Source organism: Enhydra lutris, unplaced genomic scaffold, assembly GCF_002288905.1.
Source record: "Enhydra lutris kenyoni isolate GAN:26980312 unplaced genomic scaffold, ASM228890v2 scaffoldscaffold2, whole genome shotgun sequence".
NCBI lineage: Eukaryota > Metazoa > Chordata > Mammalia > Carnivora > Mustelidae > Enhydra > Enhydra lutris.
Genome location: NW_019154086.1, coordinates 33,225,198 through 33,250,750, shown reverse-complemented (window position 1 = coordinate 33,250,750; position 25,553 = coordinate 33,225,198). Strand labels below are relative to the sequence as shown.

Below are 25,553 nucleotides of genomic sequence, written 5' to 3'. Positions count from 1 at the left end.
TTAGAGTGAGGGGATTTTATTTGGAAGTGAACATATTGAATGCAACTTAGGACACATCAAGTTAGATATTCAATAGACAGAGATTTGAAAAGATGGGTCTAGAATTTGGGAGAGAGATTGGAATATATGAAAATGTATGAAGTATATGAAAGCAATGTAAGTTTATTAAATTACGTGCCAAGTTCTATTAGGAAAGAGATTGGAGAGTTGTATACTAAAGTGTTAACAATGATTGTATTGAGGGTTGGCATTATAGTTTATTTGTATTCCTTCTTTTTACTTTTTGCCATTATTCCAAATGTTTACCATGAGCAAATTATTAACTTTATTATTGTATTACTGTGAAGTAGGCTTTCCATGTTTCTTAAGGCTCATGCAAGGTGAATTTAAGCTCCTTATTTCCTCACTCATGGCAAGTCCAATACTCTTTACTAGATATCTGAGAATTTAGAAGCCCCTCATTAGTGTGTAGATTGTCTAAAATCTCATGGGCATAGCTCCAGACTGTATCTCATTTTTCTAGATGTTGAATCAGGATTGCCTTTTGTTTTTGTTTTTTAAAAATTTTATTTGTTTACTTGACAGAGAGAGGGAGAGAGAGAGAGAGTACACAAGTGGGGGGAGCAACAGAGGGAGAGGAGGAAGCAGGCTCTCCACTGAGCAAGGAGCCTGATGTGGGGCTCCATCCCAAGACCCTGGGATCATGACCTGAGCCAAAGGCAGATGCTTAACCAGCTGAGCCACCCAGGCACTCATGAATCAACCTTGTCTTTATCTTGGGGAAGAGAGTTCATTAAAACAGGCTCACACAAGTCCTTTACTGTAGAATTTATTGAACATCAGAGGAAACTGAGGGGCTTTACATTGCAGATATACAAATAACTTAACATTGACTCAGGGACATTCCTCTTTTTGATGAGTTCCTCAGCCATTTCTGCCAACTCAGTGAAGCATGAGTTCATGCTCCTTATCTTACTTCTCCCCTTGGGAACCCTCCACCCTTTGCACTCATTTCTAAAACCCTTCTTTTTCTTAAGAAAATCAGTTTGGTCCTCCTTATGCTCTGCCCTCTCCTTCCAGATTTTGCCCTGGATCTTACATTTTTCTACCAAGAAGTCCAATAGGATGTCTTCCTAAATGAATGAAATTTCATTCAAAAAAGAATTTCAGTTTCAGCCTTTAATATGATTTTTTTAACCCTGCAGTAATTGATTTAAAGAACACTTTAAAAATAATATTGGAAGTCATGAAGTGAGATGAGGCCATCTGGGAAGTGTGCAGAGCTAAAAGGAAATGAGGGCCTTGAACAATGCCTGCAGGGAGGAGTGGAGTGGGATGAAGAGCCCAGGGAGAGTCAGAGGAGACAGCCTTAAGAAGGACCCCTTAAGAAGGGATAGGATGTAAGTCTTATGGGACAGAGCGAAGGAGGATGAAGTTGAAGATAGAGACAAAGTCATGGGAGTCCCAGGATTGATGGCAATGGTGCTATCAAGGCCCAGACCAGAACCCTGTTGGGATTGCCCCGCACACTGGTGGGTCTACTATCTTTGAGAATAGGGGCACTTCAGAAATCCCAAACTAACCATTTAAAGCAAGTGGCAGTGCATGTGCGTGCATGGCCAGAGAAGCCCTTAGCACTGAACTCGGCTTGGCAGAGCTTGTGCCCAGCTGCCCCCCAAAGGACTCACCTATTAGCCAGGCTGGCTTTGTGCCCTTTCTAGATCCCTGCTGCTTGCCCATCTGCATCTGAGACCCTGGCTTCTCTCACCTCATCTCTGTCTCTGCAGGGATTTGGAGTAGGGAACCAGGGTTTCTAACTCTGCCATCTCCTAACTAGGACCTCAAGCAACCACTTTATTTCCCAGACTACATTTCCTTCTCTGTTAAATGGTGATGGACATCAGCAGCCATGCCATCCGGACCTCTCAACATTCTTATGAGGTTGAAATGAGAAAAAGTGTATGTGTGAATGCTCTACCAAATGCTAATGATCCAGACCTCCTGGTTTGAGCCACCATTTCTACTCCTTATTAAGTATGTTACTTAGGTAACATGATGCCCCCAGTTGTATTTTTGTTTTTCAACATTTCCTTAGCGATTCGGGGTCTCTTCTGGTTCCATACAAATTTCTGGATTATTTGCTCCAGCTCTTTGAAAAATACTGGTGGAATTTTCATCGGAATGGCATTAAAAGTATAGATTGCTCTAGACAGTATAGACCTTTTAACAATGTTTATTCTTCCGATCCAAGAGCATGGAATAGTCTTCCATCTTTTTGTGTCTTCTTCAATTTCTTTCATGAGTGTTCTGTAGTTCCTCGAGTACAGATTCTTTACCTCTTTGGTTAGGTTTATTCCCAGGAATCTTACGGTTCTTGGTGCTATAGTAAATGGAATCGATTCTCTAATTTCCCTTTCTGCATTTTCATTGTTAGTGTATAGGAAAGCCACTGATTTCTGTACATTGATTTTGTATCCTGCCACGTTACTGAATTGCTATATGAGTTCTAGTAGTTTGGGGGTGGAGTCTTTTGGGTTTTCCATATAAAGAATCATGTCATCTGCAAAGAGAGAGAGTTTGACTTCTTTATTGCCAATTTGGATACCTTTTATCTCTCTTTGTTGTCTGATTGCTGTTGCTAGGACTTCTAATACTATGTTGAACAAGAATGGTGAGAGTGGACGTCCTTGTCATGTTCCTGATCTCAACGGGAAGGCTGCAAGCTTTTTCCCATTGAGGATGATATTTGCTGTGGGTCTTTCATAGGTAGATTTTATGACAACTGGGGGCATCACGTTACCTGATTTCAAGCTTTACTACAAAGCTGTGATCACCAAGACAGCATGGTACTGGCATAAAAACAGACACATAGACCAGTGGAACAGAGTAGAGAGCCCAGATATGGACCCTCAACTCTATGGTCAATTAATCTTCGACAAAACAGGAAAAAATATACAGTGGAAAAAAGACAGTCTCTTCAATAAATGGTGCTGGGAAGACTGGACAGCTATATGCAGAAGAATGAAACTCGACCATTCTCTTACACGTACACAAAGATAAACTCAAAATGGATAAAAGATCTCAACGTGAGACAGGAATCCATCAGAATCCTAGAGGAGAACATAGGCAGTAACCTCTTCGATATCAGCCACAGCAACTTCTTTCAAGATATGTCTCCAAAGGTAAAGGAAACAAAAGCAAAGATGAACTTTTGGGACTTCATCAAGATCAAAAGCTTCTGCACAGCAAAGGAAACAGTCAACAAAACAAAGAGGCAACCCACGGAATGGGAGAAGATATTTGCAAATGACAGTACAGACAAAAGGTTGATATCCAGGATCTATAAACTCCTCAAACTCAACACACACAAAACAGACAATCATATCAAAAAATGGGCAAAAGATATGAACAGACACTTCTCCAATGAAGACATAGAAATGGCTATCAGACACATGAAAAAATGTTCATCATCACTAGCCATCAGGGAGATTCAAATTAAAACCACATTGAGATACCACCTTACACCACTCAGAATGGCCAAAATTAGCAAGACAGTAAACAACATGTGTTGGAGAGGATGTGGAGAAAGGGGAACCCTCTTAACACTGTTGGTGGGAATGCAAGTTGGTGCAGCCACTTTGGAGAACAGTGTGGAGATTCCTCAAGAAATTAAAAATAGAGCTTCCCTATGACCCTGCCATTGCACTCCTGGTTATTTACCCCAAAGATACAGATGTAGTGAAAAGAAGGGCCATCTGTACCCTAATGTTTATAGCAGCAATGGCCACGGTCGCCAAACTGTGGAAAGAACCAAGATGCCCTTCAACGGACGAATGGATAAGGAAGATGTGGTCCATATACACTATGGAGTATTATGCCTCCATCAGAAAGGATGAATACCCAACTTTTGTAGCAACATGGACGGGACTGGAAGAGATTATGCTGAGTGAAATAAGTCAAGCAGAGAGAGTCACTTATCATATGGTTTCACTTATTTGTGGAGCATAACAAATAGCATGGAGGACAAGGGGAGTTAGAGAGAAGGGAGTTGGGGGAAATTGGAAGGGGAGGTGAACCATGAGAGACTATGGACTCTGAAAAACAATCTGAGGGGTTTGAAGCAGTGGGGGGTGGGAGGTTGGGGGAACCAGGTGGTGGGTATTAGAGAGGGCACGGATTGCATGGAGCACTGGGTGTGGTGCAAAAACAATGAATACTGTTATACTGAAAATTAAAAAAAAATTAAAAAAAAAGTATGTTACTTAGAACGTGTATCTTAACTTTTGTGCCTCTTACTTCCCTCATCTGTACAATAGGGATGATAATGATACCTACCTTATGGGATTGTTATATGCTTTAAAGAAGTTAGTATATGTAACAAACAGAGTAAATCCTGGTACTTAGTAAATGCTATGGGTGTATCAGCTGTCGTTATTATATGAGGGCAAGATGTATATTCATATAGTCCATGTCTTGCTCTGCAAAGAAATTAACTCAGCCGAGAGTTTGCCCAGTACAGAGAGAAGACTGGAATTAGAAATAAGGGAGAAAGAGTGTTATTTCTTCTGTTTTCATGCTCCTGTCTTCTTTGTGCGCCCGCCTCCCATTCTGACCTTGTTTCCTGCCAGCGTAATCCTGCCTCCGCTGGACCTGGCTGGGACAATTTGTTGCAGCTCCAGGTCCCTCCTCTACCCAGAGGGAGTCTTAGATTCTATTCATCAATGCTCTGGTCCCCGGTGTGGTTCATGAGGAAGTAGAGAGAGACTGGGTAGAGCTGCAGGGTGTTTGGAGGCCAAAGAGCACTTGCTGGTGGAAGAGAGATGGGGGATGCTGGCAGGAGGGGGTAATTGATGGAGTGAGTGCCTGGAACGGGGAGGAGGAAGTGGGTTCAAGAGCACAGGTCGCTCAGCACAAAGTTGGCTGGGTTTTTTAAAGAGTCTTCATAAATCAATTGAAATAAAGCTGCCAGCTTTTGCAGACTATCATGACCAAAATATCTCTCAGGGCAGCTTCTCTTTGCCTCTACCACTTGATGGGAGTAAGGTTAGCTCAGAGCGCAAAACTGGGAAACTGTCAAAATGTATCTGCTCTCCCCAGCCCACTTCTCCTCTCTCCTTTCCCAAATTCTTTGGGCTATCTTCCCTCAAGTAACTGGGCCCTGATGACCGCCTGTTTTCCTGCCTGACACACATTCTCCACACCCAGTCAGCATTGATGGAGCCCAGCCACGTGACAGGAGCTCTCATGCACGTTATGTAATATTTACAGTACCTCATAGCTCTGTTCTCAGGAGGAAACAAAAACCTAGGGAGTATGGGGGTAAAGCTCAAGGTCATGCAGACTGAAAGTGGCAGGGATGAAATTGAAACCCAGGACTCCTGACTCTAGGTCCATAGGTCTTACTGCCACTCCCCAGTGAGTCCCCACTGGTTCTCTTTAGGGGCCATTGTGGACACTCTGCCCACTTTTGTCACCTCTTCCATGATTCAAGAGACTTTCTCAGTCCTCAGAGCCGAGTGCCGTATGAAGTTCTGGGCTCTGAGATTCCTTTCCCCCTCACAGCCTCCTTTCCCACCAGCGGCCCATGCCCCTACGCCTCCATGAATATCTTCCCTCCTCACTACCTCCAGTTACCCACAAATGCCCCGGGCTTCTCCTTTTCCCCAGCCAGCCAAGCACACAAGATCCACCTCACGACCTCTGGGCTGATGCCTTCTCGATTGCTCAACGCTGTGATTCTGGCCTCGCAAATCCCAAGTTCTAAATTCTCAGCCTTGGAAATGTTCAAATATTCTCTTTTCTGCACCCATATGCGGGCAGCAGCTGAGCATCACGGAGGAATGAGTCATGTCATCTTGCCAGTTGGCAGGCCTCATGACCAAGTTTCCAATAACTAGCCTCAGTGGGAGCCTCATGACTACCTCGTGGTTCTATCCCTTGACCCTGCCAGTTCAGTTTTACTTGCTACTTCAATGTTTCATTCCTCTTTCAAACTCCCTTCTTGGGCCTGACTCCCTGACTCCTACCTGATGACCTTGTCTTTGTCTCTGTGAAGAAATTTGAGACCATTCTTCAGTGTCCCCCTTAAAATGGAGCCTTTTGATCTACCACATTATCTGCATCAGTTCTTGTCCTCATTCCCCTATACTGTCAGTGGATTCCCTTCCTGTTCAAAGCCAGCCCCCTCTCCCAGGCCATGCTTTTGAGTGCGTGTCTCCAGGCCCTAGAGCCACTGATGATCTCCTTTCTTCCAGGTTCTTCTCTTCTCTCTCTGCCCCCTTGGAACGCAAATCTGTTCAAGCATCTCCCTTTTGAAAAGCAAAACAAAACCCTCTCCTCTGCACTCTACTCCTGCCACCACCCAGCCTCATCACCTGTCCTAGCTGTGTCCATCTTCTCATTCCACAAATTACAGCCTCCACCCTCCATCACTCTAGGAGCGCAGCCCTCGACAAAGTGGAGTTCGCCTTTCCTTACAGCCAACAAGGAGGTTTCTGGCCTTGGTTGGCCCTTGAACTCTTTCTCTTTTGTACACATCTCTTGATTTTAGGTCATTGCTCTCCTGACTCATTTCAGTATTTTGACTCCCTCTCTTAATTCCATCTGACTGGGTTCTAATGAAAGTCACACTGGTTCTGCTCAGAGCTCCCCCACTTGGCTGACTTTTCTTTTCCCTAAAATACGTTCCCCCATGAGTTATCTCATGCTTGCCCTTGGTAAGTGATCTACCACTTACAACTCAGAGCTGTGACATCTTTGTCTCTTGTCTACTGTCTCTTCTGACTTCCAGACTCATACTGTTCTTGGTAGCTGCCAATTGGATATTTCCACCGGGATGGCCCACTGTCACTTCAGCTCAGCATTCCGTAATGAAGTGTATTATTCCTTTACCTACCGACCCCCACTCTCCATCTTGAACTCCCTCCATTCTATTTCTTGGAAGAGAATACCATGAAGTACAAAATCGCTCAGATCAGCAACCTGGGCATCCTGCTGGACTCATCCTTCCCCCACACTCTGTCCCACGTGCATCTGATAAGTCAGTAAGGCCTATCTATTTGACTTTCTAATGATCTCTTGAATCTAGCTTCATCCTCATTATTTCATACCTTACCACTGCAAAGCCTTATCCATCTTACTTCAGTCTTCTTGTGTTTGACATCATTCATAGTGAAGCCAGTGAATTCAAAGCCAATCAAATCATGTCACTTCCCTACGTTAAATCCATCAGTGGCTTCCTTGGCTTACAGATTCAATTCCAGCTTCTTCAGCACAGCATCCGTGCTCCTTCATTGGGCCCCACCTTATAGTTTAATTTCTTATCAGTTTCACTCCTTCCCCCTTCATAAGCTCACATGACATTTCCTGACTACATCATTCACTCTCTTTTTCGCAACAATGTCCTTTTATACAGAATTCCCTCTGAGAAAGAATTTCTGCCATTCCCTTTGTGAATTTCTATTAATACTTCAGGCATCTCATGGGCATCACCTACTTAGATAAGTCTTTTCCCAATTTCCCTAGATATGTTTGTTGTCAGAGTTATTTACTCTACTTTTATGGTTTATCTTATTGTGTCTCCACCGCCCCCCCCAATTATGAATATCTTAATTCTAGAAAATAGGAAATCTAGAAAAATAAAAAATAAAAATCACCTTCAATTCATTCACCCAGAAGTTACTTACTTTTGCATTTTAATGGATTTCCTTTTAGTGTTTTTTACTATCAATATTTACAAATATTAAGAAATCAATATCATACTCGATATATTGTTTTATTATCTGATTTTTTTCATGAAAAATTTCCATGTTATTAAATATTCTTCCAAGGCTTAACTTGATTTAAAAGACTCATTCTTGTCTTCTGTTTTCAAAAAATGTATGCTTGTTGTAGACAAAATTATTCAGAAGTGTACAATTTAGAAAAAGAAACTCTTTCATGATTTGGTCATAATTTTAAAATAGTTTGTGGCATATTCTTTCATATTTTTTCCCTGTGCTTCTTCTAATTTAAATAAACATTTTAAGATTTGCATTCATGGGATAATATGCTTCATGCTGTTCTGACGCTTTCTTTTTAAAAAATATTTAACAACGTATGTTTGAAAATGTGTAAACAGACTTTAATGATGTTTCAACTATAAGTACCATTTTGCATTTTTCTCTTGTCCTGCACCCTGAGGCCCTGGAGGCCAAGCTGTTTCCCTGCAGGTGGACATAAGTTATTATTTTCTGAGTGATTTGGGAGAACATCAGACAGACAGTTATGACCACTTCTCTCCAGAGGCCTCCCTGCCCTCTAGGGGTGGATGAGTCCTCAGGAGCATCCGAGACTGGCCAAACCTTGGCAGGTGGAAGCCTCTGGCAGCTGTGGCTAAAGTTAGCTGAGAAGGCCCCTTGGCTCTGAAACTTGCCCTGCCCCAAGAGAAATCCCAGGATACACTTTTCTTCTGTACATGTTGAATGATCATCTGGTCCCTTTATCAGACACTTTCTCAGCCTCTGTTTCTGATCAGGAACTGTGGCCTTATCATACACTTTGGGTAAGGTAGAATTGTTGGAGCTCAGCTGATGGGATCATGAGACTGAGGAGTCAGGACCTATCCCAGTTCCTGTGCAGTCCAGTCAACTTGTCCCATGATGTGGGCCAACCACCTAAATCCAGGCAGCCATCTCAGAGTATAGGCTTTCCTCCATCTCTGCAAGAGCGTGTGTGAGTAAGCGGTGATCCATCGGTGGTGCTGGAAGAAACAGCAGATGGTGGGTCAGGAGCTCCATGTTCCCCCACAAGGACAGAACATTATTGTTATGGTTGGTATGTGCTTTGCCACAACATTGCTAAACCCAGTGTTTTATTAAAAGGATCCTGGGGCTGGTGCTCATGTATTGATAAGTTATGAAAAGCTTCTTTCCCCTTTAATCTTTTAGGTTCGCCTTTCTCTATCTTTCTACTGTTTAAATCACTAGTAAAAAAAAAAAAATGAAGGTGTGGTTAAATGGATACAGTCATGAAATTCAGGAAAAGGAAAGCTTCTTGTTTCTAGTAGTTGTTAGTTAAAAATTCACAATGGCACCTGCTTTATACTGTGCAGGGACAGGTTAGGAAGCATCGGTCTCCCAGACAGATGGGCAATAGGGGACCCATTGTGGACCCAGAAGATCTCTTTTTGGGGCAGAGGGGAGCACAGTCCTGTTCCTTTACAAAATAAATCACCAATCAAATCTCTCCCAGGCTTAGGTAATAATGTTGAATTCAAGAAGTCTTTGGACAGACAAAGGGTTTGAGTAAATAATAAAACCCAAAGAACTATAAAAACAACAATTTTAAAATGCTTTTTCATTTCAGGAAAATACGTACAAGCATACTAAAGAAGTCCAACTATAATTAGTATATGAGCTGTGTTGACTCATTCATCAAAAGCTTCAATCCTGGGAAGTTCTGCAAAGTTTGCAACCTCACCTTCCCTGCTTTGTGTTAGCTGGTTTTCTCTAGCAACTTCCTAGAGTGTTTGAAAGTCCCTCTTCCTTTTGCCTCCTCTCCCACTGCCTGTCCATCCTCAGTACAGTTGCAAACTATTTCTAAATGCCTTCCTCTCTCTTTCTTCTACTAGGAGCTGTAGATTGTGATTTTTTTCTTATTCTTTGTTAGACACAAAAAAGCTTAGCTTTATGTATAATTTTATTCTTCATTTATAGACGTTGACATGTTCCTCACACAACACGATAACATAAGCAACTTCAAAAAGTAGAAGAAAGAATCAGTTTAGCCTATTTCTCAATACTGGCATCATTTATAAGGTACAAAGATGAATTAAAGAGAGTAAATAGCTGTCATTTGTTGAACAGTTAGGTGTCTGCTAGCTTGTTGTGAGATGAAAGGCAAACCACTCAACCTCCCTGAGCCTGATTCTTTCTCTGTAAAATGGGAACAGTTACACCGGCCTTGCTGTCATTACAGGGCTGTGTAAGGACCACATGAGGGGATGGCTAGGAAAGAGGAAAGCACTTTGAAAATGGTTTTTAATAATTAAAACACACAGTAGAGAAGCGATATAGAAACATGCCTCCTCTGGAACTCAGACACAGAGAGGTTCATACCTTGAAAACTTCTGTGCTTGCTAAAGATTTGCATAAAAGATGGATTTGCTTGTAATTGACTTGTAGAAATGAATACGTACTGGTTAGATCCCAGAGGAGGCACCTCCGTAGAGAAAGACCCCATGGGAACAGCTGGTCGAGTGAGGGTTTGCCCCATCCCTCCAGCACCATTATGAGTTTCATAGATTTCAGATGTCAGCACCTTATGATTTTGTGATCAGTCACCAGGAAACCTAGTGATTCAATCTTTGCAAAGAAACTGAGTTCCCAGCTCAGGGCCAATGCCTTCTTAGCAGCACCATTCCTGCATTGGGGCTTGAGTTTCATTTGAAGATGATTCTATCTTCCTTGCATGAAGTATTATTAAATGCTCCTCATCTTTTGTTCTTCAAACTGGCTGCTCTTAGTAAAACCTGTATGTAACCCCCACATTTTTATGACTCCAATTTAGAGACACATAATGCAATTATTGTAAGTGGGGAAATTCATAATCAAGGGTTGACAAAATGTGTCCGGACTCTTACAGTTACTGTGGTATAAGGAAAATGAATTAAAAACCAATTTTTAAAATTTTTAAATTTTATAAGTAACTAAATTTTAAATTTTAAAAAATTTAAAAATAATTTTTAAAATTATTATGTTCAGTTAGCCAACATATAGTACATCATTAGTTTTTGATGTAGTGTTCAACGATTCATTAGTTGTGTATAACACCCAGTGCTCATCACAACACGTGCCCTCAATCTCCATCACCCGATCACCCCATCCCCCCACCCTCCTCCTTTCTGTAATCCTCAGTTTGTTTCCCCAAGTCCAGAGTCTCCCACGGTTTCTCTCCCTTCTCTGATTTCTTCGCATTCAGTTTTCCCTCCCTTCTCCTATGGTCCCTCTGTCCTATTCCTTATGTTCCACATATGAGTGAAATCATATGATAAATGTCTTTCTCTACTTGACTTTTTAACTTAGCATAATCCCCTCCAGTTCCATCCATGTCGATGCAAATGGTTGGTATTCATCCTTTCTGATGGCTGAGTACTATTCCATTGTATATATGAATCACATCTTCTTTACCCATTCATCTGTTGAAGGACATCTGGGCTCCTTCCACAGTTTGGCTATTGTGAACATTGCTGCTATGAACATCAGGGTGCATGTGCCCCTTCTTTTCATTATATCTGTATCTTTTCAATAAATACCTAGAAATGCAATTTTTGGGCCATAGGGTAGCTCTATTTTAACGTCTTGAGGAACCTCCATACTGTTTTCCAGAGTGGCTATACCAGCTTGTATTTCTACCAACAGTGTTCCCCCTTCTCTGCATCTTTGCTAACATCTTCCTTGTGCCACAGAAGTAAACCTAAATGAAGAACTGTTAGCTGTTCATGACATTTGCTTTTGCTGCATTTTTGTTTTCCCTAATTTTCTGTGCTTTTCCTCTCTCATTTAATGGCATCTTCAGAAACAGAGAGAGCCAGAGACACAATTCTAAGTGTTAGCTGAGGAAAGCCTCCCAGACAAGGGACTGAATTTGAAGAGAAGAAAAAGAACCCTGAATCCCCAAATGTCTTCCCCTCCAGATGGCTAATGTCTGAAGTTTTACAGTTAGAGCTTCATTCCTTTAGAAGGTTCCTCCATAACCCTATTCTCCATCCTCAAGTAATAATTGATCTGCTTTCTATAACTTTAGATTAGTTTGAATTTTCTAAAACTTCATATAAATGGAATCATAGAGTGTATATATTTTTTTTTGGGGTCTGGCTTTTTTGACTCAGCAAAATTATTTTGAGATTCATCTATGTATATAGCTCAACTTCATTCTTCTTTTTCTTTTAGTGTCCAAATTTATTTTATTCACCTTAGAAACCAGTGACATAAGCTCCTTTATTTACTACTTAAAATCTTTGAAAACAAAATGATGTAATTACATTTGAAAAAACAATTATGTCTTTTAAATTCATCAAAAAAATCTTTACTGTCAAACTAAAAATTTCAATAATTTGACAAATATCTCAACTACATAAAAAGTTAATGAAAACATCTGTTAATTATAAAAATGTAGATTACATATATTTGTCAGTTGACATTTTAATTGTAGTTTTATGTGTATTCATTTAATTTCTATAAGATATATTGATTTGATTATTTAGCTAGTCCATCTTTGGCTCTAGTCAAAAATCTAAATACAATCTCAGATTACAAAGTCCTTCATTGGGTAAGAGTATAAAAACTGTGTGTCATGATTTTTTTTAAAATTTAATTTAAGGGGCGTCTGGGTGGCTCAGTGGGTTAAAGCCTCTGTTTTCGGCTCAGGTCATGATCCCAGGGTCCTGGGATCGAGCCCCGCATCGGGCTCTCTGCTCAGCAGGAGGCCAGCTTCTCTTCCTCTCTCTCTCTGTTTGCCTCTCTGCCTACTTGTGATCTCTGTCTGTCAAATAAATAAATAAAATCTTTAAAAAAAATTTAATTTAAAAATTTTTTCAGTGTTCCAAAATTCATTGTTTATGCACCACACCCAGTGCTCCATGCAATACGTGCCCTCCTTAATACCCACCACCAGGCTCACCCAACTCCGTACCACCCTCCCCTCCAAAACCCTCAGTTTGTTTCTCAGAGTCCACAGTCTCTCATGGTTTGTCTCCCCCTCTGATTTCCTCCAACTCACTTCTCTTCATCTCCTGCTCCACAAGTTGGTGGGAATACAAGTTTGTGCAGCCACTTTGGAAAACAATGTGGAGATTCCTTAAGTAATTAAAAATAGAGTTACTCTATGACCCTGCATTGCATTACTGGGTATTTACCCCAAAGATACAGATGTAGTGAAAAGAAGGGCCCCCTGTACCCAACGTTCATAGCAGCAATGACCACAGTCGCCAAACTGTGGAAAGGACCAAGATGCCCTTCAACAGATGAATGGATAAAGAAGATATGGTCCATATATATAATGGAGTATTACACCTCCATCAGAAAGGATGAATACCCAACTTTTGTATCAACATGGATACTGGGAGAGATTATGCTGAGTGAAATAAGTCAAGCAGAGACAGTCAATTATCATATGGTTTCATCTTCATTCTTTTTATTGTTGAATAGTACTCCAGTGTATAGATATATTGCAATCTGCTTATTCAGTTTTTTTAAAAGACACATTTATTCAGCATCATGATCAGACTATTACATTTAGCAATCAACAGCATGGATGCAAAAAAAAAAAAATCTACATTTAAACCCTTTGTTGGAATGCTTTACACTTTCCACAGAACAGAAACTAAAATAACCTGTTATACAATTAGTCAAAAATACAGTCCTCGAGTTTTTTGCCCATACATATAAGTATTGTCTAAAACATGTCTTCTTTGTAGCAGCTAGACCCTGCCACCACTGTGCTTGGCTGAGTTCACAAATCTATTGTAACCTGTAGCTTCCCTGTCACTTCTCTGGCTCTCCTCTCCTGGTAAGCTGTTTCCTGGCAGTAATTAAAACCTTCTGCCACTGCTGTAGCTACTGCTGCTGCTGGAACCACCATAGCCACCTTGGTTTTGTGGTTTGGGGAAGTATTGGCCCCCACCACCATAAGGGCCAGAGCTTCTTCCTCCAAAATTTCCTCCTTTCATGGGTCCAAAATTTGATGATTGATTGTTGTAATTGCCAAAATCATTATAGCTTCCACCACTTCCAAAGTTGCTTCCATCATTACCAAATCCATTATAGACATCCCCACTGCCACCGTATCCACCACTACCTCAACTGCCACCAAAGCCACCTTGACCACTGAAGTTTCTTCCATGACCAAAGTTGTCATTCCCACCAAAACCACCTCCACGACCACCACTGAAGTTTCCAGAACCACTTCGGCCTCTTTGGCTGGATGAAGCACTAGCCATCTCTTGCTGAGATGGCACTTTCCTTACCTCACAATTGTGGCCATTCATAGTATTGTATTTTTGAATGACAATCTTGTCTATAGAGTCATGGTCATCAAATGTTACAAAAGTAAAACCCCTCATTTTGCCACTGCCTCAGTCAGTCGCGATCTCAATCACTTCGATGTTCCCACACTGTTCGAAAGAATCTCTTAGATGATGTTCTTCAGTGTCTTCTTTCATGCCACCAACAAAAATCTTTTACCAGGTCTTTGAGAATGTTCTCTTGAGACAGACCTCTTTGGTTCCACAACTCTTCCATCACCTTGTGTGGCCTTGCATTCATGGCTGCATCCACCTCCTCCACAGTGGCATATGTGACAAACCCAAAGCTTTTGGAGCACTTGGTGTTTGGATCTCTCATTACCACATGGCCCGTAAGTGTTCCCCATTGCTCAGAATGGCTCCTCACACTCTCATTGGTTGTTTCAAAGCTCAGACCTCCAATGAAGAGCTTCCGCAGCTGTTCAGGCTGTTTGGGAGACTCTGACTTAGACATGACAGTGATGGGAGGGGAGACTTTAACAATGCTTACTCGGTGGCGTCCATGGGCAGAAGGGGTGCTTATTCACCTTTTGATAGGTATTTGGGAATTTCAAGTTGCCATTAGCAATCTTGCACAAGTCTTTGAGGATATTCTAGAAATCTCACTGTTATTAATTTCTAATTTTATACCAATGGGACTAAAGAACATATTTTAATATGATTCGGATTTTTAAAAAGTTATTGGGATTTTTTTAATAGTCTTGAATATGATCATCTTGATACATATTCCTTTGTTCCTTCGTTGCTTGAAAAGAATGGGTAGGTGTTCTGCTGTTCTTAGGTAGAATTTTATTTTATTTTTTAAAGATTTTATTTATTTATTTGACAGACAGAGAGCACAAGTAGGCAGAGAGGCAGGCAGAGAGAGGGGGAAGTAGGCTCCCCGCTGAGCAGAGAGCCTGACTCGGGGCTTGATCCCAGGACGCTGGGATCATGACCTGAGCTGAAGACAGAGGCCTTAACCCACAGAGACACCCAGGTGCCCCATAATTTTTTAAGGTTTTTAATTTAAAAATTTTTAATTTCAGCGTGGTGAACTTACAGTGTTGTATTCATTTCAGGTGTACAATATAGTGACTCAACACTTCCATGTATTACACAGTGCTCATCAAGATAAGTGTACTCTCTTTTCTCTTCTTTTTTTTTTTTTAAAGATTTTTATTTATTTGACAGATCACAAGTAGGCAGAGAGGCAGGCAGAGAGAGAGAGAGGAGGAGGAGGCAGGCTCCCTGCTGAGCAGAGAGCCCGATGTGAGGCTCGATCCCAGGACTCTGGGATCATGACCCAAGCAGAAGGCAGAGGCTTTAACCACTGAGCCACCCAGGCGCCCCAAGATAAGTGTACTCTCAATCCCCTAATCCCAACACCTATTTCACACTTCCCCTGCCCTTTCTCCTCTGTTAACCATCAGTTTGTTCTCTATAGTTAAGAGTCTGTTTTTTGGGGGTGCCTCGGTGGCTCAGTCGTTAAGCATCTGCCTTTGCCTCAGGTCGTGATCCCAGGGTCTGGGGATCAAGCCCTGCGTTGGGCTCCCTGCTCGGCGGGGGGAAGCCTGCTTCTCCCTCTCCCTCTGTTTGTGTTCCCTCTCTCACTGAGTCAAATAACTAAATAAAATCTTAAAAAAAAAAAAAGAGTCTATTTTTGATTTGTCCCTCTTCCCTCCTCCCAGCCCCGCTCATTTGTTTTGTTTCTTAAATTCCACATATGAGGGGTGCCTGGGTGGCTCAGTGGATTAAAGCCTCTGCCTTCAGCTCAGGTCATGATCCCAGGGTCCTGGGATCGAGTCCCGCATCAGGCTCTCTGCCCCGCATCAGGCTCTCTGCCCCGCAGGGAGCCTGTTTCCCTTCCTCTCTCTCTGCCTGCCTCTCTGCCTACTTGTGATCTCTGTCAAATAAATAAATAAAATCTTTTAAAAAAAATTCCACATATGAGTGAAATCATATGGTATTTATCTTTCTCTGGTTTGTTTTGCTTAGCATGATACTCTCTAGCTCTATCCATACTGTAGTAGATGGCAAAATTTCATTTCTATGGCTGAGTAATATTCCATTGTGTGTGTGTGTGTGTGTATATATACACACACACACACACACACCACATCTTCTTTATCCATTCTTCTATTAATGGACATTTGGGCTCTTTCCATATCTTAGCTATTGTAAATAATGTTGCCATAAACACAGAGGCATGTGTGTTCCTTTGAATTTTGCTTTATGTAGTATAATGTCATCTACAAATCGTGAAAGTTTTATTTCTTCCTTACTGATTTGGATGTCTTTTATTTATTTTTGATGCCTGATTGCTGTGGGTAGGACTTCTAGTACTGTGTTTAAAAGAAGTGGTGAGAGTGGACATCCTTGTTTTATTCCTGACCTTAGGGGAAAATCAGAGCTTTTCAGCTTTTCACTAAGGAGTATGATGTTCGCTGTTGGTTTCTCATGTAAGGCTCTTATTATGTTGAGGTGTATTCCCTCTAAACCTATTTTGTTGAAGGTTTTTTATCAAGAATGGATATTGTACTTTGTCAAGTGCTTTTATTTTCTTTTCACCTACTTAAATGGTCATATGGTTTTTGTCCTTTCTTTGGTTAATGTGATATTTCATGTTGACTGATTTGTGAATATTGAGCAACACTTGTTTGTAACCTAGGAAGAAATTCCACTTTATCATGATGAATGATTTTTTTAATGTATTGTTGGGTTCAGTTTGGTACTATTTTTTTGAGGATTTTTTTCTTCCATGTCTATCAGAGATATTGGCCTGTAGTTCTCTTTTCCAGGGACAACTTTGTCTGGTTTTGGTATCAGGGTAATACTGACCTCATAGAATGAATTTAGAAGTTTTCCTTCCTCTTCCATTTTTTGGAAAAGTTTGAGAAGAATAGGTATTAACTCTTCTTTAAATGTTTGGCAAAATTCACCTATGAAGGCTCATGGTCCTGGACTTTTGTTTGTTGGGAGTTTTTTGATTATTGATTCAATTTCATTACTGGTAATAAGTTTGTTCAAATTTTCTATTTCTTCCTGCTTCAGTTTTGGTAGGTGATATATTTCTGGGAATTTATCCATTTCTTCTAGGTTGTCTAGTTTGTTGGCATGTAATTCTTCATAATATTCTCTTACAATCCTTGTATTTCTGTGTTATTGATTGTAATTCCTCCTCTTCATTTCTGATTTTGTTTATTTGAGTTCTCTTTCTCCCTCCCTCCCTCTCTCTCTCTTTTTGATGAGTCCAGGTAGAGGTTTATACATTTTGTTGATCTTTTCAAAGAAGCAGCTTGTGGGGGTGCCTGGGTGGTTCAGTGGGTTAAGCCTCTGCCTTTGGCTCAGGTCATGATCTCAGGGTCCTGGGATCAAGTCCCGCATCGGGCTCTCTGCTCAGTAGGGAGCCTGCTTCCTCCTCTCTCTCTGCCTGCCTCTCTGACTACTTGTGATCTCTCTCTCTCTCTCTCTGTCAAATAAATAAAATTAAAAAAAAAAAAAAGAAGCAGCTTGTGGTTTCATTGATCTCTTTTAATGTTCTCTTATTTTCCATATCACTTTTTTCTGCCCTGATTTTTACTGTTTCCTTCCTTCTCCTGGATTTGGGTTTTGTTTGTTCTTTTTCTAGCTTCTCTTTGTGTAAGTTACATGGTTTGAGATGTTTCTTACTTCTTGAGGTAGGTCTATATTGATATAAACGTCCCTCTTCAACTCCCTTTGCTGTATCCCAAAGGCTTTGAACTGTTTATTCACTTTTATTTGTCACCATGTATTTTTTGATTTCCCCTTTGATTTCTTGTTGGCCCATTCATTATTTAGCATCTTGTTCTTTAACCTCTGTGTATGTTTGCTCTTTCCAGATTTTTTCTTGTGGTTGATTTCTAGTATCACTGCATTGTGATCAGAAAAGATGCATGGTATAACTTTGATTTTTTGAAATTGTTGAGACTTGTTTTATGACCTAACATGTGATCTGTTCTGGAGAACGTTCTGTGTGTACTTGAAAAGAATGTGTACTCTGCTGGTTTAGGATGGAATGTTCTGAATATATTTGTTAAATCCATCTGATCCAATGTGTCAGCCAGTGTTTCCTTATTTATTTTCTGTTTCATTGATTTATTCATTGATATAAGTGGGATGTTAAAGTCCTCTATTATTATTGTATTACTGTCGATTAGTTCCTTTATATTTGTTATTATCTGTTTTATGTATTTGGGTGCTTCCATGTTGGCTGCATAAATCTTTACAATTGTTATGCCTTCTCATTGGATGGTTTTCTTTATGATTATATAGTGTCCGTTTATGTTTCTTTTTACAGTCTTTGTTGTTTTTTTTTTTTAAGATTTTATTTATTTATTTGTCAGAGAGAGAGGAGCAAGAGTGAGCACAGGCAGACAGAGTGGCAGGCAGAGGCAGAGGGAGAAGCAGGCTCCCTGCCAAGCAAGGAGCCCGATGTGGGACTCGATCCCAGGATACCAGGATCATGACCCGAGCTGAAGGCAGCTGCTTAACCAACTGAGCCACCCAGGCGTCCCTACAGTCTTTGTTTTAAAGTCAATTTTTTCTGATATAATCATTGCTACCCTAGTTTTATTTTCATATCCATTTGCATGATGAATATTTCTCCATCCCCTCACTTTCAATCTGCAGGTGTCTTTAGGTCTAAAGTGAGTCTCTTGTAAGCAGCATATAGATGGGTCTTTTTTTTTTTAATTTTTAAATTTTTTTTTAAAGATTTTATTTATTTATTTGACAGAGAGAGATCACAAGTAGACAGAGAGGCAAGCAGAGAGAGGGAGGGAAGCAGGCTCCGTGCCAAGCAGAGAGCCCGATGCGGGACTCGATCCCAGGACCCTGAGATCATGACCTGAGCCGAAGGCAGCGGCTTAACCCACTGAGCCACCCAGGCGCCCCTAATTTTTAATAAACATATAATGTATTTTTATCCCCGGGGTACAGGTCTGTGAATCGCCAGGTTTACACATTTCATAGCACTCATCATAGCACACACCCTCCCCAATGTCCATATCCCCACCACCCTCTCCCGTCCCCCCTCCCCCCAGCAACCCTCAGTCTGTTTTTTGAGATTTAGTCTTTTATGGTTTGTCTCCCTCCCGATCCCATCTTCTTTCATTATTTCTTTTCCTACCCCCCAAACCCCCCACATTGCATCTCCACTTCCTCATATCAGGGAGATCATATGATAGCTGTTTTTCTGTGATTGACTTATTTCACTAAGCATAATACCCTCTAGTTCCATCCATGTCGTCACAAATGGCAAGATTTCATTTCTTTTGATGGCTGCATAGTATTCCATTGCATATATATACACCACATCTTCTTTATCCATTCATCTGTTGATGGACATCTAGGTTCTTTCCATAGTTTGGCTATTGTAGACATTGCTGCTATAAACATTCGGGTGCACGTGCCCCTTCGGAGCACCACGTTTGTATCTTTAGGATATATACCCAGTAGTGCAATCGCTGGGTCATATGGTAGCTCTATTTTCAGTTTTTTGAGGAACCTCCACACTGTTTTCCAGAGTGGTTGCACCAGCTTGCATTCCCACCAACAGTGTAGGAGGGTTGCCCTCTCTCTGCATCCTCGCCAGCATCTGTCATTTCTTGACTTGTTAATTTTAGCCATTCTGACTGGTGTGAGGTGGCATCTCATTGTGGTTTTGATTTGTATTTCCCTGATGCTGAGTGATGTGGAGCATTTTTTCACGTCTCTATTGGCCATCTGGATGTCTTCTTTGCAGAAGTGTCTGTTCATGTCCTCTGCCCATTTCTTGATTGGATTATATGTTCTTTGGGTGTTGAGTTTGATAAGCTCTTCATAGATTTTGGATACTAGCCCTTTATCTGGTAGGTCGTTTGCAAATATCTTCTCCCATTCTGTCAGTTGTCTTTTGGTTTTGTTAACTGTTTCCTTTGCTCTGCAAAAGCTTTTAATCTTGATGAAGTCCCAATAGTTCATTTTTGCCCTTGCTTCTGTTGCCTTTGGCGATGTTCCTAGGAAGAAGTTACTGAGGTCAAAGAGGTTGCTGCCTGTGTTCTCCTCAAGGATTTTGATGGATTCCTTTCTCACATTGAGGTCCTTCATCCATTTTGAGTCTATTTTTGTGTGTGGTGTAAGGAAATAGTCCAATTTCATTTTTCTGCATGTGGCTGTCCAATTTTCCCAGCACCATTTGTAGAAGAGGCTGTCTTTTTTCCATTGGACATTCCTTCCTGCTTTGTCAAAGATTAGTTGACCATAGAGTTGAGGGTCTATTTCTGGGCTCTATTCTGTTCCATTGATCTATGTGTCTGTTTTTGTGCCAGTACCATACTGTCTTGATGATGACAGCTTTGTAATAGAGCTTGAAGTCCAGAATTGTGATGCCACCAACTTTGGCTTTCTTTTTCAATATTCCTTTGGCTATTCGAGGTCTTTTCTGGTTCCATATAAATTTTAGGATTATTTGTTCTATTTCTTGGAAAAAAATGGATGGGATTTTGATAGGGATTGCATTAAATGTGTAGATTGCTTTGGGTAGCATAGACATTTTCACAATATTTGCTCTTCCAATCCATGAGCATGGAACATTTTTCCATTTCTTTGTGTCTTCCTCAATTTCTTTCATGAGTACTTTATAGTTTTCTGAGTAGAGATTCTTTGCCTCTTTGGTTAGGTTTATTCCTAGGTATCTTATGGTTTTGGGTGCAATTGTAAATGGGATTGACTCCTTAATTTCTCTTTCTTCTGTCTTGTTGTTAGTGTAAAGAAATGCAACTGATTTCTGTGCATTGACTTTATTTCCTGACACTTTATTGAATTCCTGTACAAGTTCTAGCAGTTTTGAGTAGAACCTTTTGGGTTTTCCACATATAGTATCATATCATCTGCAAAGAGTGAGAGTTTGACTTCTTCTTTGCTGATTTGGATACCTTTAATTTCTTTTTGTTGTCTGATTGCTGAGGCTAGGAGATGGGTCTTATTTTTTAACCCATTTTGTTACCCTCTGTCTTTTGATTGGGTCATTTAGTCCTTTACATTTAAAGTAATTATTGGTAGGTATGTATTTATTGTATTTATTGCCATTTTGTTATTTGTTTTGTGTTTGTTTTTGTGGATCTCTGTTCCTTTCTTCTCTTGCTTTCTTCTCTCACCATAAGTTGGCTTTCTTTAGTGATATGCTTGGATGCATTTCTCTCTCTCTCTCTCTCTCTCTCTTTTTTTTTAACATCTTAATTTAATTTTATTTTTTTCCAGTGTTCCAAGATTCATTGTTTATGTACCATACCCAGTGTTCCATGCAATATGTGCCCTCCTTAATACCCACCACCAGGCTCTGTTTCTCAGAGTCCACAGTCTCTCATGCTTCATCTCCCCCTCCGATTTCCCCCAATTCACTTTTCCTTTCTTTCTCATAATGTCCTCCGTGTTATTCCTTATGCTCCACAAGTAAGTGAAGCCATACGATAATTGACTTTCTCTGCTTGACTTATTTCACTCAGCATAATCTCCTCCAGTCCCATCAATGTTGATACAAAAGTTGGGTATTCATCCTTTCTGATGGCTGTGTAATATTCCATAATATATATGGATCACATCTTCTTTATCCATTCATCTGTTGAAGGGTATCTTGGCTCTTTCCACAGTTTGGTGATTGTGGAAACTCAACACCCCCCAAAAACAGATAATCATGTCAAAAAATGGGCAGAAGACATGAACAAACACTTCTCCAAAGAAGACACACAAATGGCTAACAGACACATGAAAAAAATGTTCATCATCACTAGCCTTCAGGGAAATTCAAATCAAAACCACTTTGAGGTACCACCTTACACCAGTTAGAATCACCAAAATCAACAGGACAGGAAACAAAAAGTGTTGGAGTGGATGTGGAGAACGGGGAACCCTCTTACACTGTTGGTGGGAATGCAAGTTGGTGCAGCCACTTTGGAAAACAGTGTGGAGATTCCTCAAAAAGATTAAAAATAGAGCTACACTATGATCCTGTAATTTCACTACTGGGTATTTACCCCAAAGATACAGATGTAATGAAAAGGAAGGCTACCTGTACCCCACTGTTCATAGCAGCAATGTCCACAATGCCAAACTGTGGATTCTTTTCTCTTTAATTTTTGCATATATATTCCTGGTTTTTTATTTGTGGTTATGATTAGGTTGTATATAACAGCTTTTGCATATAGCAGTCTATATTAAGTTGATAGTCACTTAAGTTTTGAGCCCATTCTTTACTCTTCTTCTCCTCATGTTTTATGTATATGTTGTCATACTTTACATCCTTTTACTTTGTGAATCCCTTGACTGAGCTTTGTGTGTATACTTATTTTTACTGCTTTTGTGCTTCCTATTTTTCTTACTCTTAATTGTGGTTTTTGTTTTCTACTGAGAGTCCTCTTTGACATTTGGGGCTGGTTTACTGGTCATGAATTCCCTTAACTTTTGTTTGTCTGGGAAACTCTTTATCTCTCCCTCTATTCTGAATGATATCCCTGCTGAATAAAATACTTTTGGCTGCAGATTTTTTTAAAAAGATTTTATTTATTTATTTATTTGTCAGAGAGAGAGAGAGAGAGAGAGCACAAGCAGGCAGAGTGGCAGGCAGAGGCAGAGAGAGAAGCAGGCTCCCTGCTGAGCAAGGAGCCCAATGCAGGACTCAATTCCAGGATTCTGGGATCATGACCTGAGCTGAAGGCAGGGGCTTAACCAACTGAGCCACCCAGGAATCCCTTGGCTGCAGATTTTTACCATTCAGCATTTTGAGTAGAATATACTACTCCCTTCTGGCCTGCAAACTTTCTTCTGAAACACCTGCTGATAGCCTTAGGGGTTTCCTTTTTATGTAACTATCTTCTTTTCTCCTGAAAACTTAAAATTTTTTTCTTTATCCCTACTTTTTGCCATTTTAATTACTATTTGTCTTGGTGGACTTCCTTAGGTTGATTTTATTGGGGGAATCTCTGTGCCTCTGGATCTGAATTTCTGTTTCCTTCCCCCAATTCAGGAAGTTTTTCAGCTATTATTTCTTCAAATAAATTTCTGCCACCTTTTTTTCTTCTTTTGGGATCCCTATAATGGGAATCTTATTAGGCTTGATAGAGTCATGGAGTTCCCTAAATCTATTCTCGTTTTGCTTAATTTTTTTCTCCTTTGCTCAGCTTAATTACTTTGCATTACTCTGTACTCTGGGTCATTGATTCATTCCTCTGCTTCTTTAGCTTGCTATTTATTACATGAGTGTATTTTTAATTTCAATCATTGTGTTCTTTATCTCTGATTAGTTCTTTTTTTATCTCTTTGGTAGGGGTGTCACTGATGTCTGCACTCTTTTCTTAAGAACAGTTTGTATCTTTATGCTTACTACTTTAAATTCTCTAACAGGCATATTACTTATCTCCATTTTGCTTAAGTCTCTTGCTATGATTTTGTCCTGTTCTTTCATTTGGGACATATTCCTCTCTCTTCTCATTTTGTCTAACTCTCTATGTCTGCTTCTCTGTGTTAGAAAAGTCAGCTACATCTCTTGCTGTTAAAAGTAGTGGGCAGGGCATGCACTTTTAATAAGGTGGCACAGGTTATTTTCCACAGGGAACGCACAGCCACTCCCAAGATGGGGGCAGGTTAGGGCCACTCCACAGAGTGCTCATGAGTGGGGCATGCAACTCTAACAAGGTGTGTGCATCCTCTGCGAGGGGCAACCAGCTGATGTTGCTACCAGTAATGAGGCCCTGAAAAATGTGCAGTTGCGACATGGTGTTGGCAAGGTTTGTGCTAGTCTTCTGGGAGAGGACTTGCAGCACCAGAACTGAGGCAAGTGTTTTTCAAACTCCTGTTTCTATGCTGTATTTCAATAGGCTGGTTTTTGTGCTGTCTCTTTAAGGGCAGGGACTCAGTTTCCTATCTCCCTCTGAGCTCTTCCAGAGCTGAGCCTGCTGATTTTTAAAGTTCCAGGTTTTATGCCTGCTTGTTGTAAGAACTCATGAAATCCAGCCTCTCTGATTTTCAAAGCCAAATGTTATGAGGATTTGTCTTCTTCATGTGGGCTTCTCAGCATAATAGTCTGTTTCTCTCCCTTCTCCACACCTGTGGCTCCCTCCCTATGGTAGACAGACCCTGGGGTTTAGCTCCTGACTGCCTCTCTGCCCTTCCTACCCTCTTTGATGGGCCTCTTCTCTACATTTAGTTGTTGCCACTCTTCAGGTCACTTTCTGGGTTATTTACATTGATGTGACTGTTATCTATAGTTTTTTTTTTTTTAAGATTTTATTCATTTATTTGACAGAGAGAGATCACAAACAGGCAGAGAGGCAGGCAGAGAGAGGAGGAAGAGAGAGAGAGAGCCCGATGCGGGGCTCGATCCCAGGACTCTGAGATCATGACCTGAGCCAAAGGCAAAGGCTTAACCCACTGAGCCACCTAGGCGCCCCTGTTATCTATAGTTCTGTCCATGAGATGAGGTAAGTTTAGGGTCCTCCTACTCTACCATCTTTCCCAGAAGTCCTTAGGTAGAAATTTTTATAAAGGTCAATTTTAGCAAGTTAGTTGTTAATACTATTCAAGTCTTCTATATCATTACAGATTCTCTATATCTTTATTTTATTGATAATAAAAGAGATGTATTAAATTCTCCAAATATAATTATGGATTTTTCCTTATAATTCTACCAGTTTTTGCTTCATGCATTTTGAAACTCTGTTATGAAATATATAAATATTTAGATTTGTTATGTCTTAGGATAAATTGATGATTTTAGCAATATGACATGAGTGCATGTGACCCTATTAATACTCTTTGCCTTGAAATCTATTTTGTCTGATATTAATATAGCTAGTCCACCTTTCTTCAGATTAGTATTATTATTGGTATATCTTTTTCAATCCTTTTTGTTTTGATTTGTGTCTTTAAATTTTAAAGTAAATCTCTTTAGGCAGCATACAATTGGGGTCTTGTTTATTTTTATTCAACTTGATATTTTTGTACTTTTTAATTGGGTTATTTAGACTATTTGCATTTAATATGATTATTGATATGTTTAAATTGAAATCTATCATGACTGTTTATTTTCTATTTATCTTATCTGTTCTATGTTCCCTTTTGCTTTTTGGATTGAAAATTTTTTATGATTCCATTTTTCCTCCTTTTTTGGTTTTTAGCCATAACTCTTTGTTATTTTAATAGTTGCTTTAGGATTTTAGTATATATCTTTAATTTATTACACTCAACCTTCAAGTGATAATACAGGACTTTACATATAGTACAGGAACCTTACAAAGTATACTTCTGTTTCTTACCTCCCAGCCTTTGTACGATTGTTCTCATACTCTTTACTACTCTATGTATTATACAACCCATACTATGGTGTTATCATTTTTATTTTAAACAATTATCTTTTTAAAAGATTTAAATACTAAGAAAAAAAATCTTTGTATTCACCTATATGTATGTAGTTTTTATTTCTGATCCTTATTATTTTTTGTGTGGAACTAGATTC

The 25,553-nt window shown here is 40.1% G+C and overlaps 1 protein-coding gene and 1 pseudogene across 3 annotated transcripts in view; one reads left to right on the top strand and one right to left on the bottom strand.

The window, feature by feature from the left end:
- The window catches only part of LOC111151358 (potassium voltage-gated channel subfamily A member regulatory beta subunit 1), a 393,149-nt gene that overhangs the window by 52,980 nt on the left and 314,616 nt on the right, over window positions 1–25,553 (top strand). The window lies entirely within an intron of this gene.
- Window positions 13,561–14,516, bottom strand: LOC111151382 (annotated as a pseudogene).